Raw genomic sequence first — 12975 nt, 5'->3', positions numbered from 1 at the left:
GTGAGGCTACATACAAATAGCTTCACATTGTCGTTTATTGTGATAAAAATAATCAAATGGAGACGATGAACAAATAAGAAAAATAACACCCCATCGCTTAGCGTGAGAATGTGCACTTCTATTCCCTCTACTAAACCATTCGAACAATAGAATCAATCAAGTGAAATCAACTGTAAAACTAATTAGGTTCCATCACACATGCTCCGCCGACGATTGCTCCGCCGACATTTACTCCGCAAAACACGACAATTGCTCCGCGACAGTTGCTCCGCCGACAGTTGCTCCGCCGACATGTGCTCCGCCGACAATTGCTCCGGTGACAATTGCTCCGCCGACATGTGCTCCGCCGACTATTGCTCCGCCGACAATTGCTCCGCCGACATTTGCTCCGCCGACAATTGCTCCGCCGACAATTGCTCCGCAAAACGCGACAATTGCTCCGGTGACAAATGCTCCTCGAACGACAGTTGCTCCGCCGACAGTTGCTCCGCCGACAATTGCTCCGCCGACAATTTCTCCGCCAAACGCGACAATTTCTCCGGTGACATTTGCTCCGCCGACAATTGTTCCGCCGACATTTGCTCCGCCTGAAGCGACACTTGCTCCGGTGACATTTGCTCCGCCGACAATTGCTCCGCCGACATTTGCTCCGCTAAAAAAGTGCCCCGTAAAATACAAAGGCTACTACGACAATAATTGTTGCTCCTCCCCAAAAGTACCCCGCAAAAGACAATGCTCCGCCGACAATTAAATTGCTCTCTGATCCAAAAGTGCGGCCTCGTGGAAGACATGAATGCTCCTCTGGCAATTAGTGCAATAAATGCTCAGCCGTTTTTTGCTATTCCCCATAATGTTTGATTTAAAAAAACATCAAGTTTTAGCTCCTTATGCAAGTTCTCCAGCGAAAGATAATTACTCCGCTCAAAATCTGTTTCATTTATTACTCATTAGCCGATCCAAAGCTCAAGGATATCTCTCTCTCTCTCTCTCTCTCTCTCTTGCTCTTCCTTTTCCTTTTTACACCCTTTTCTTTTCTTCTTAGCTCTTTTCTTTCCTCTCATGCTATTAGTCTTCTTTCATTTTCATCACTTCTTCTTTTCTTCCCCTCTCGAGTTCTAGTTCTCTCGTGAAATTGTAACGTAATGTAGTACATGTAGTACATTCTTGTTTAGAATAGTATTTTCAATAATATCCAGTCCGTCTTCTGTAGGTTTCTTTCCTTCAGTTAAGTGTATGTAGCTTTACTATATATATATATATATTTTTTTTATCTCTTTAACCTCAATCAGAGGAACTTTATTATTCAAATTGACATTCCTTTTTGTTTCTTTTCCTTCAAATAAACAAATTCAACTCATATACAATCATAAACAAATAAAATATTGCAACGTCCCATTAGTTTGTTCATGAGTACATCTGTTTTCGTTGTCTACAGCATCTCAATTAATTTCTGTACCATATTGTTATTTTCTCTTTTAATACTTTTACAGTTCAAATAAAATGTCAACTCATATTTAAGACTACGATATAGAGTTCTCGCATGTGTTCTATTAAATGATTGTAAATTCTTTATGTGGTTTCTATATATTACATACTCAGCAAAATTTATTATTAAATTTACTAAATGACAAATTGAGTTTTCAACTTCATAACCAAGTATTAAAATCTGTTCAGTCATCTGAATATTTAGACCACATAAATTGAAGATTACACCTGAAACAATTCTCCAAAACAATCTTACGTTTTCACACTCCAACATCATATGCTTAGTGGTTTCTAGCGTATTACATATCTCACATGTATTATAATCTAAGATCTTCCATTTGCATAAATTGTATCGTGATGGTAAAATCATATGCAAAAGTTTAAAGTTAAATTCTCTGATTTTATTATTCCGTACAACATGAAATTTAAACTGTAGAACAGATGACCAATTAAAATCCGCATGTAAGTGTAGTCGTTGTTGCCATGCGTTTAAAATATATGGTTTTTTCTTATTTTTTTGCACAATCAGTGAATATATTATTTTCGTATTAAGTTTTGACAAATCTATCATATCCCCTGTCGAAATCTCAATGGTCTGTAAATCAATTACTTCATCACGTTCTACATCCTGTGATTTACGCAACCATACCAAGGGGAAAGCCTTTTTCAACATAGCAAACTTAAAAGCAAATAACATTTTGGGTAACCCATATCTTTGGGCAGTTTCGTCAGAGTTTTTCCATCGACCGTCATTAAGAACATGGTGTACTCTTTTTATTCCTCCTCTCTCCCACACCTTAAAATGAAGCATTCGGTTCCTTATTTTAATATTACTATTATTCCATAGTATCGTTCTCATTATGTTATTCGTCCCCTCAATATTTACATATTTTAGTTCAGACCATATACAAAGCAAATCAAAGTAAAAATATGGCAAATTTGCTGTTTTACATAATTTTTCCATGTCTTTCTTGTGACAGTTAAATTCTAAACTTAAGGGTATTCCCCCAACCTTGTCAATCCAATAGGAAAACAATGTTTTCCATGAGGTATTTTGACAGTTCAAATATTTCATTATCCATGAAAGACGCAATGCACTAACTCTAGCTTCCAGATCAATCATTCCCAACCCCCCACTTGTAACATCATTAATACAAATATTTCTTCTTATTTTTTCTGTTTTTGAGCGCCACAAAAAGGAGTATAATAACTTATTAATTCTTTTGATGGCATCTTTGGGTGCTGGAACAGCAGTAGCCACATATACTATTTGTGATGCAGCTAGCATCTTTATAACTGTGTTTTTCCCGTAGTACGTCAGATGACGCATTTTCCACAAATCTAAAATTCTTTTAATCTTGTCAATTTTTCCTTCCCAATTTAGTGTTTCTACTTCTTTTATATTCATCCCTACATAAATCCCAAGAAATTTAAATGGATCGTTTGAAAAAGCCAATCCTTCAATTTCATTTGCATCACATCTTTGTGAAAGCTGCATTATTTTCGATTTATCCCAATTCACCAAAATACCAGCGTATCTGCCAATTTTTTTTATTTCGTCCATTGCATGTCTCACTGACGCAAGTGAACTGAGTGTCATTACAGTGTCGTCTGCATATTGTGCAATTTTAATTTCTGTTTCAAGTCCTTCATGATTTTTATCTAGAACTTGTATACCTTTAATATCTTTATTTTGATTCACCTTTAACGCTAAGATTTCTGCAGTAATAATAAATAAAAATGCTGATAGTGGGCATCCTTGCCTTACACCTTTCTCCTTGCCAGTTTTGTCAAAAAGTATCATTTTTCACAATTCATGAAATGATCTTAAATTACATATTTTGAAAAGAGAATAGTCATACACACCTTCTATAGATGAAAAGATATGAAAATGGGCCGTTTGAAAATTCATGTGATTTTGGCAAAAAAATGATGGGCTAACATCTTGCCATTTTGGTCAAAAAAGTGTCATTTTTCACATTTCATGGAATGATCTGCAATTACATTTTTTGATTCGACAGAGGTCATACACACCTTTAGAGATAAAAAGATATGAAAATTAGCCATTTGCAAATTCATGAATTTTGGCCAAAAATGATGGGCTAACCCCTTGCCAGTTTTGTCAAAAAGTGTCGTTTTTAACATTTCATGAAATGATCTGCAATTACATTTTTTGATTTGTCAAAGGTCATACACACCTTCTAGAGATGAAAAGATATGAAAATGGGCCATTTGCAAATTCATGAATTTTGGCAAAAATTGATGGGCTAACCCCTTGCCATTTTGGTCAAAAAAGTGTCATTTTTCACATTTCATGAAATGATCTGCAATTACATTTTTTGATTGGTCAAAGGTTAAACACACCTTCTAGAGATAAAAACATATGAAAATCGGCCATTTGCAAATTCATGAATTTTGGCCAAAAATGATGGGCTAACCCCGTGCCATTTTGGTCAAAAATTGTCATTTTTCACAATTCATGAAATGATCTAAAATTACATATTTTGAATAGACAGAGGTCATACACTCCTTCTAGAGATGAAAAGATATGAAAATGGGCCATTTGCAAATTCATGAATTTTGGCCAAAAATGATGGGCTTACCCCTTGCCAGTTTTGTCAAAAAGTGTCATTTTTCACAATTCATGAAATGATCTTAAATTACATATTTTGAAAAGAAAATAGTCATACACACCTTCTTAAGATGAAAAGATACGAAAATGGACCATTTGAAAATTCATGTGATTTTGGGAGAAAAAAAATGATGGGCTAACCCCTTGCCATTTTTGTCAAAAAGGTGTCATTTTTCACATTTCATGAAATGATCTGCAATTACATTTTTTGATTCGACAGAGGTCATACACACCTTTAGAGATAAAAAGATATGAAAATGGGACATTTCAAAATTCATGAATTTTGGCCAAAAATGATGGGCTAACCCCTTGCCAGTTTTGTCAAAAAGTGTTCATTAGGAAAACATCTCATTTGAGCTCTGCTCACCAGTTCACCACTTTTCCTGGAGCTACCATAATCTGATAGGAGCACTGACCACTGATAAAGGGATTACCAGTAGGGTCCATGGGGAGAGAGACAGTGGTCAATCATAGCCTAGTTACTGATAAAGGGGTTACCAGCTGGTATCTGATATCCAGTCCAGATTCATAGTCTTCTCATGGCAGACCCTACACCTATATTTATCATAGGCCTGGATTCAGTGTGTCTAAAGTCTCACTTCATATTGTTTTTTTTTTAGCAAGTACTAGCTATTTAAGTTTCTTTTACGTATAGAAGAGAACATTGATGTGCTTGGCAATGGAAAAATGCAGAAGGAAAATATAAAGGGAGGATAAAATAGGGAAAGACGGGTGATAATAAGGAAAGATGGAAATGGAGGGAAAGAAGGAAGAGAAAATAGAGAATAGCATAAGGAAAGATGGAAAAGGAAGATAAAAAGTTTAAAAAGAAATACATAAGGAAAGATGGAAACAGAAGATAAAGAAGGTTAGAAAAAAAGAAATACATGAGAAAAGATAGAGAGAATAAAACAAGGTGAAAATAGAGGAATACATAAGGAAAGATGAAAAAGATAAAATTAGGAGAAAATAAAGAATAACATAAGGAAAGATGGAAAAGGAAGATAAAAGAAGGTTTAAAAAGAAATACATGTACACAGGGAAAGATGGAAACAGAAGATAATGAAGGTTAGACATAAAGAAATACATGAGAAAAGATAGAGAGAATAAAACAAGGTGAAAATAGAGGAATACATAAGGAAAGATGAAAATTAGAAAGACAGAGAAAATAAAGAAGGGCATAAGGAAAGATGGCTAAAGAAGATAAAATTAGGAGAAAATAAAGAAATATGTAATAAAAATTAGAAAAGAGATGTTGAAAGAAGGAGAAAAATAAAGAATAATATTAGCTGAAAGGTATATAGAACAAAGGTGATAATAGTGAAAAACATGAGGAAAGATGGAAAGGAAACATGGAAAGGAAACATTGAGAAGATAAAGAAGTTAATTGGACAAATAAACTTTTAAAAAACCACCAACCAACAAGCATTAACTGGACCAAACTTTGATTGGTCATGTTGCTGCATAATAACCTAAAAAGGGCGACTTGAAATAATCGCACTGTCACAAGTATTTTAGTTTTTCTGCATAAATATAATCATTACCTTAAAACATAACGGTTAGATGGCTTATGTATTGAACCAAATCATTAATAGGCAAGCTTGCCCAATACCTCTTTGATCAAACGACACGGCGAATTTTTAAGAACACTAAAAGAAAATACACTGAAAAACGGCCGCTCAGAGTGCCGGGCGCATTCACGATACTGCATGTGGCAAGCTGTTCCAAATTGGGTGGTGGAGTAACGCCTTTAACAGAGGCTATATTTGTCGACCTTACCCAACTTTCAAATGGAGAATCTCACTTTTTGGTGAACGGGGACCGAAATACCCCACTTGCGTGTCTGGTATTACAGACCGCTTTCTTTCCCGATATCTTCGCGTACACCAAGCTTCGTGAGAATGAGCAATCTCAGAATCTGGATGAATGTTGTCCTTGTAGTGTGAGGTTCATGAGTAATTATTGTTATAAACTACGACATATACATGTAGTATGGATGATAATGTTTGTCAAGTTTATTGCAGACTATGTCATCCTCATAAAAGTATTAGATCAAGTAAAAAGGCTTCAATTAAAAAAGTTAAACATGACCAGAAATCATTTCGATGTTAAGATATTTTTGACGCACTTCTCGTCATGATATTGAATTTATAACATACAACGAAACGAGGACATCATAACTATAAAGACGTTCGTTGTGCAGATATGTATTTGCTTATTAATACATACAGTGACAAAAAGAATAATGCGCTATAATCATGAGCAAAAAACCAAGAGGTTTCGGAGAAAGGTAAAAATTCATCCGAGCAGTCAATTAGGCAATTCTTCAACAATCTTTAGTATCAAACGTGAAAAGGTTTAACTGTCGTGATAAAAATGAGCTTGTCATAGAGATTTATTATACAAGTGAGCATCGAAATGTTTCTTTAACGAACTGCTATAAAATTTTGAAACCAAATACACTTGTGCTGAAATTTCATATCCTCAGTATCGAGAAGCATAATGTTCCATTATGGTTGCATCAACTATTGTAAAATAGATTAAGTCCTTCGATGTCTTGTAATGCCCTAATTACTCGGCTAATTATTATCTTTCTAAAGGATTGTAGATTTGAGAGTTTCTGTTTCTTTCGTGTTACATGCAATGGACATTCAATCATCACGGCTTGATGTGTTGTGGGGAAATAAATATTGTATCCTATACGTATACAGATCATATTAAATCGAATAAAAGTTTGATGAAATTCAATTCTTATCTTGCCAGAATCATCATTTTTTTTAAAATACCGTCTTTATAACGAATTCCAAGAAATATGCCGTCTGCCTAAACAACCACCCCCCCCCCCTATTTCAAATTTGACGTCTGAGCCCCGGTCACTCCCTATTTTCAAATCCTTGATCTGCCGTTTGGGGGGGGGGGGGCAAGAAATAGGCAAAGAAAGTTGAGTAGACCTTGAGATTACGCACGGAATAAATGTAACGAAAACAATATTTACAACATTCTATTCTAGCTTTAATACCTCAAAAATATTTAACGGTCAAACCAACGAAATGTATGTTTTCCCGGCCTTTCCTTATAGGCCTACACCATTTTTCTAAACGCGTTCGAGTTTATTTCGTCTATGCGAATAAATTTGGTGGCAGAGTAACGCCTTTAACAGAGGCTATATTTGTCGACCTTACCCGACTTTCAAATGGAGAATCTCACTTTTTGGTGAACGGGAACCGAAATACCCCACTTGCGTGTCTGGTATTACAGACCGCTTTCTTTCCCGATATCTTCGCGTACACCAAGCTTCGAGAGAATGAGCAATCTCAGAATCTGGATGAATATTGTCCTTGTAGTTTGAGGTTCATGAGTAATTATTGTTATAAACTACGACATATAGTATGGATGATAATGTTTGTCAAGTTTATTGCGGACCAAGTCATCCTCATAAAAGTATTAGATCAAGTAAAAAGGCTTCAATTAAAATAGTTAAACATGACCAGAAATCATTTCGATGTTAAGATATTTTTGACGCACTTCTCGTCATGATATTGAATTTATAACATACAACGAAACAAGGACATCATAATCATAAAGACGTTCGTTGTGCAGATATGTATTTGCTTATTAATACATACAGTGACAAAAAGAATAATGCGCTATAATCATGAGCAAAAAACCTAGAGGTTTCGGAGAAAGGTAAAAAATCATCCGAGCAGTCAATTAGGCAATTCTTCAACAATCTTTAGTATCAAAAAGTGAAAAGGTTTAACTGTCGTGATAAAAATGAGCTTGTCATAGAGATTTATTATACAAGTGAGCATCGAAATGTTTCTTTAACGAACTGCTATAAAATTTTGAAACCAAATACACTTGTGCTGAAATTTCATATCCTCAGTATCGAGAAGCATAATGTTCCATTATGGTTGCATCAACTATTGTAAAATAGATTAAGTCCTTCGATGTCTTGTAATGCCCTAATTACTCGGCTAATTATTATCTTTCTAAAGGATTGTAGATTTGAGGGTTTCTGTTTCTTTTGTGTTACATGCAATGGACATTCAATCATCACGGCTTGATGTATTGTGGGGAAATAAATATTGTATCCTATACGTATACAGATCATATTAAATCGAATAAAAGTTTGATGAAATTCAATTCTTATCTTGCCAGAATCATCATTTTTTTAAATACCGTCTTTATAACAAATTCCAAGAAATATGCCGTCTGCCTAAACAATCACCCCCCCCCCCCCTATTTCAAATTTGACGTCTGAGCCCCGGCCACTCCCTATTTTCAAATCCTTGCCGATCTGCCGTTTGGGGGGGGGGGGGCAAGAAATAGGCAAAGAAAGTTGAGTAGACCTTGAGATTACGCATGGAATAAATGTAACGAAAACAATATTTACAACATTCTATTCTTGCTTTAATACCTCAAAAATATTTAACGGTCAAACCAACAAAATGTATGTTTTCCCGGCCTTTCCTTATAGGCCTAGGCCTACACCATTTTTCTAAACGCGTTCGAGTTTATTTCGTCTATGCGAATAAATTTGGTGGCGGAGTAACGCCTTTAACAGAGGCTATATTTGTCGACCTTACGCGACTTTCAAATGGAGAATCTCACTTTTCGGTGAACGGGGACCGAAATACCCCACTTGCGTGTCTGGTATTACAGACCGCTTTCTTTCCCGATATCTTCGCGTACACCAAGCTTCGAGAGAATGAGCAATCTCAGAATCTGGATGAATGTTGTCCTTGTAGTGTGAGGTTTATGAGTAATTATTGTTATAAACTACGACATATAGTATGGATGATAATGTTTGTCAAGTTTATTGCGGACTATGTCATCCTCATAAAAGTATTAGATCAAGTAAAAAGGCTTCAATTAAAATAGTTAAACATGACCAGAAATCATTTTGATGTTAATTAACATAAATTGTCAAAAATATCTTAAGATATTTTTGACAATTTTAGACAATATCATATTTAATTGTGTCCATGTACTATATCGAACTAGACAATTATGATGAAACTTGAAAGGAACATAATTATAACCAGGAAGTTCCTGATATAACTATGCTTATAAAGTGAAGCAAGGAAGATGAAACTGGCATCTCCCATGTATACCGGTAGCTATGAGAATGGACATAATCCGAACCTATATGAGACTGCGAATAAGACTAGAACATCATGGAGGAGTTCCAAGCAGTACTTATCAAGGTTGGGCTGGTGATGTCCTGGCAAAGTTTGTTTATACTGCAGATTAGGGACTCTAACTCTCTCTTGCTCTGTGGTGAGCTTACCACCAAAATGCACCCCACTTTCGGGTCCAAAGTGGGGTGAAGTTTAAATGGACTGTTTTCGTCATGTGTTTTTAACATTTCATGAAATGATCTGCAATTGACATTTTTTAATTTGTCAAAGGTTAAACACACCTTCTAGAGATAAAAACATATGAAAATCGGCAATTTGCAAATTCATGAATTTTGGCCAAAAATGATGGGCTAACCCCTTGCCATTTTGGTCAAAAATTGTCATTTTTCACAATTCATGAAATGATCTAAAATTACATATTTTGAATAGACAGAGGTCATACACTCCTTCTAGAGATGAAAATATATGAAAATGGGCCATTTGCAAATTCATGAATTTTGGCAAAAAAATGATGGGCTAACCCGTTGCCATTTTTGTCAAAAAAGTGTCATTTTTCACATTTCATGAAATGATCTGCAATTACATTTTTTGATTCGACAGAGGTTATACACACCTTTAAGAGATAAAAAGATATGAAAATTAGCCATTTGCAAATTCATGAATTTTGGCCAAAAATGATGGGCTAACCCCTTGCCAGTTTTGTCAAAAAGTGTCGTTTTTAACAAATCATGAAATGATCTGCAATTACATTTTTTGATTTGTCAAAGGTCATACACACCTTCTAGAGATGAAAACATATGAAAATCGGCCATTTGCAAATTCATGAATTTTGGCCAAAAATGATGGGCTAACCCCTTGCCAGTTTTGTCAAAAAGTGTCATTTTACACAATTCATGAAATGATCTTAAATTACATATTTTGAAAAGAGAATAGTCATACACACCTTCTAGAGATGAAAAGATATGAAAATTAGCCATTTGAAAATTCATGAATTTTGGCAAAAAATGATGGGCTAACCCCTTGCCATTTTTGTCAAAAAAGTGTCATTTTTCACATTTCATGAAATGATCTGCAATTACATTTTTTGATTCGACAGAGGTCATACACTCCTTTTAGAGATGAAAAGATATGAAAATTAGCCATTTGCAAATTCATGAATTTTGGCCAAAAATGATGGGCTAACATCTTGCCATTTTTGTCAAAAAGGTGTCATTTTTCACATTTCATGGAATGATCTGCAATTACATTTTTTGATTCGACAGAGGTCATACACACCTTTAAGAGATAAAAAGATATGAAAATTAACCATTTGCAAATTCATGAATTTTGGCCAAATATGATGGGCTAACCCCTTGCCAGTATCGTCAAAAAGTGTCGTTTTTAACATTTCATGAAATGATCTGCAATTACATTTTTTGATTTGTCAAAGGTTATACACACCTTCTAGAGATGAAAACATATGAAAATCGGCCATTTGCAAATTCATGAATTTTGGCCAAAAATGATGGGCTTACCCCTTGCCAGTTTTGTCAAAAAGTGTCATTTTTCACAATTCATGAAATGATCTTAAATTACATATTTTGAAAAGAAAATAGTCATACACACCTTCTTAAGATGAAAAGATACGAAAATGGGCCATTTGAAAATTCATGTGATTTTGGCAAAAAAAATGATGGGCTAACCCCTTGCCATTTTTGTCAAAAAGGTGTCATTTTTCACATTTCATGAAATGATCTGCAATTACATTTTTTGATTCGACAGAGGTCATACACACCTTTAGAGATAAAAAGATATGAAAATGGGACATTTCAAAATTCATGAATTTTGGCCAAAAATGATGGGCTAACCCCTTGCCAGTTTTGTCAAAAAGTGTTGTTTTTAACATTTCATGAAATGATCTGCAATTGACATTTTTTAATTTGTCAAAGGTTAAACACACCTTCTAGAGATAAAAACATATGAAAATCGGCCATTTGCAAATTCATGAATTTTGGCAAAAAAATGATGGGCTAACCCCTTGCCATTTTTGTCAAAAAAGTGTCATTTTTCACATTTCATGAAATGATCTGCAATTACATTTTTTGATTCGACAGAGGTTATACACACCTTTAAGAGATAAAAAGATATGAAAATTAGCCATTTGCAAATTCATGAATTTTGGCCAAAAATGATGGGCTAACCCCTTGCCAGTTTTGTCAAAAAGTGTCGTTTTTAACAAATCATGAAATGATCTGCAATTACATTTTTTGATTTTTCAAAGGTCATACACACCTTCTAGAGATGAAAACATATGAAAATCGGCCATTTGCAAATTCATGAATTTTGGCCAAAAATGATGGGCTAACCCCTTGCCAGTTTTGTCAAAAAGTGTCATTTTACACAATTCATGAAATGATCTTAAATTACATATTTTGAAAAGAGAATAGTCATACACACCTTCTATAGATGAAAAGATATGAAAATGGGCCATTTGAAAATTCATGTGATTTTGGCAAAAAAATGATGGGCTAACCCCTTGCCATTTTTGTCAAAAAAGTGTCATTTTTCACATTTCATGAAATGATCTGCAATTACATTTTTTGATTCGACAGAGGTCATACACACCTTCTAGAGATGAAAAGATATGAAAATTAGCCATTTGAAAATTCATGAATTTTGGCAAAAAATGATGGGCTAACCCCTTGCCATTTTTGTCAAAAAAGTGTCATTTTTCACATTTCATGAAATGATCTGCAATTACATTTTTTGATTCGACAGAGGTCATACACTCCTTTTAGAGATGAAAAGATATGAAAATTAGCCATTTGCAAATTCATGAATTTTGGCCAAAAATGATGGGCTAACATCTTGCCATTTTTGTCAAAAAGGTGTCATTTTTCACATTTCATGGAATGATCTGCAATTACATTTTTTGATTCGACAGAGGTCATACACACCTTTAAGAGATAAAAAGATATGAAAAATAACCATTTGCAAATTCATGAATTTTGGCCAAATATGATGGGCTAACCCCTTGCCAGTATCGTCAAAAAGTGTCGTTTTTAACATTTCATGAAATGATCTGCAATTACATTTTTTGATTTGTCAAAGGTTATACACACCTTCTAGAGATGAAAACATATGAAAATCGGCCATTTGCAAATTCATGAATTTTGGCCAAAAATGATGGGCTTACCCCTTGCCAGTTTTGTCAAAAAGTGTCATTTTTCACAATTCATGAAATGATCTTAAATTACATATTTTGAAAAGAAAATAGTCATACACACCTTCTTAAGATGAAAAGATACGAAAATGGGCCATTTGAAAATTCATGTGATTTTGGCAAAAAAAATGATGGGCTAACCCCTTGCCATTTTTGTCAAAAAGGTGTCATTTTTCACATTTCATGAAATGATCTGCAATTACATTTTTTGATTCGACAGAGGTCATACACACCTTTAGAGATAAAAAGATATGAAAATGGGACATTTCAAAATTCATGAATTTTGGCCAAAAATGATGGGCTAACCCCTTGCCAGTTTTGTCAAAAAGTGTTGTTTTTAACATTTCATGAAATGATCTGCAATTGACATTTTTTAATTTGTCAAAGGTTAAACACACCTTCTAGAGATAAAAACATATGAAAATCGGCCATTTGCAAATTCATGAATTTTGGCAAAAAAATGATGGGCTAACCCCTTGCCATTTTTGTCAAAAAAGTGTCATTTTTCACAT

The sequence above is a fragment of the Strongylocentrotus purpuratus genome, unplaced genomic scaffold, assembly GCF_000002235.5.
Source record: "Strongylocentrotus purpuratus isolate Spur 01 unplaced genomic scaffold, Spur_5.0 spur5_scaffold_21, whole genome shotgun sequence".
NCBI lineage: Eukaryota > Metazoa > Echinodermata > Echinoidea > Camarodonta > Strongylocentrotidae > Strongylocentrotus > Strongylocentrotus purpuratus.
This window is presented reverse-complemented; position numbering follows the sequence as displayed.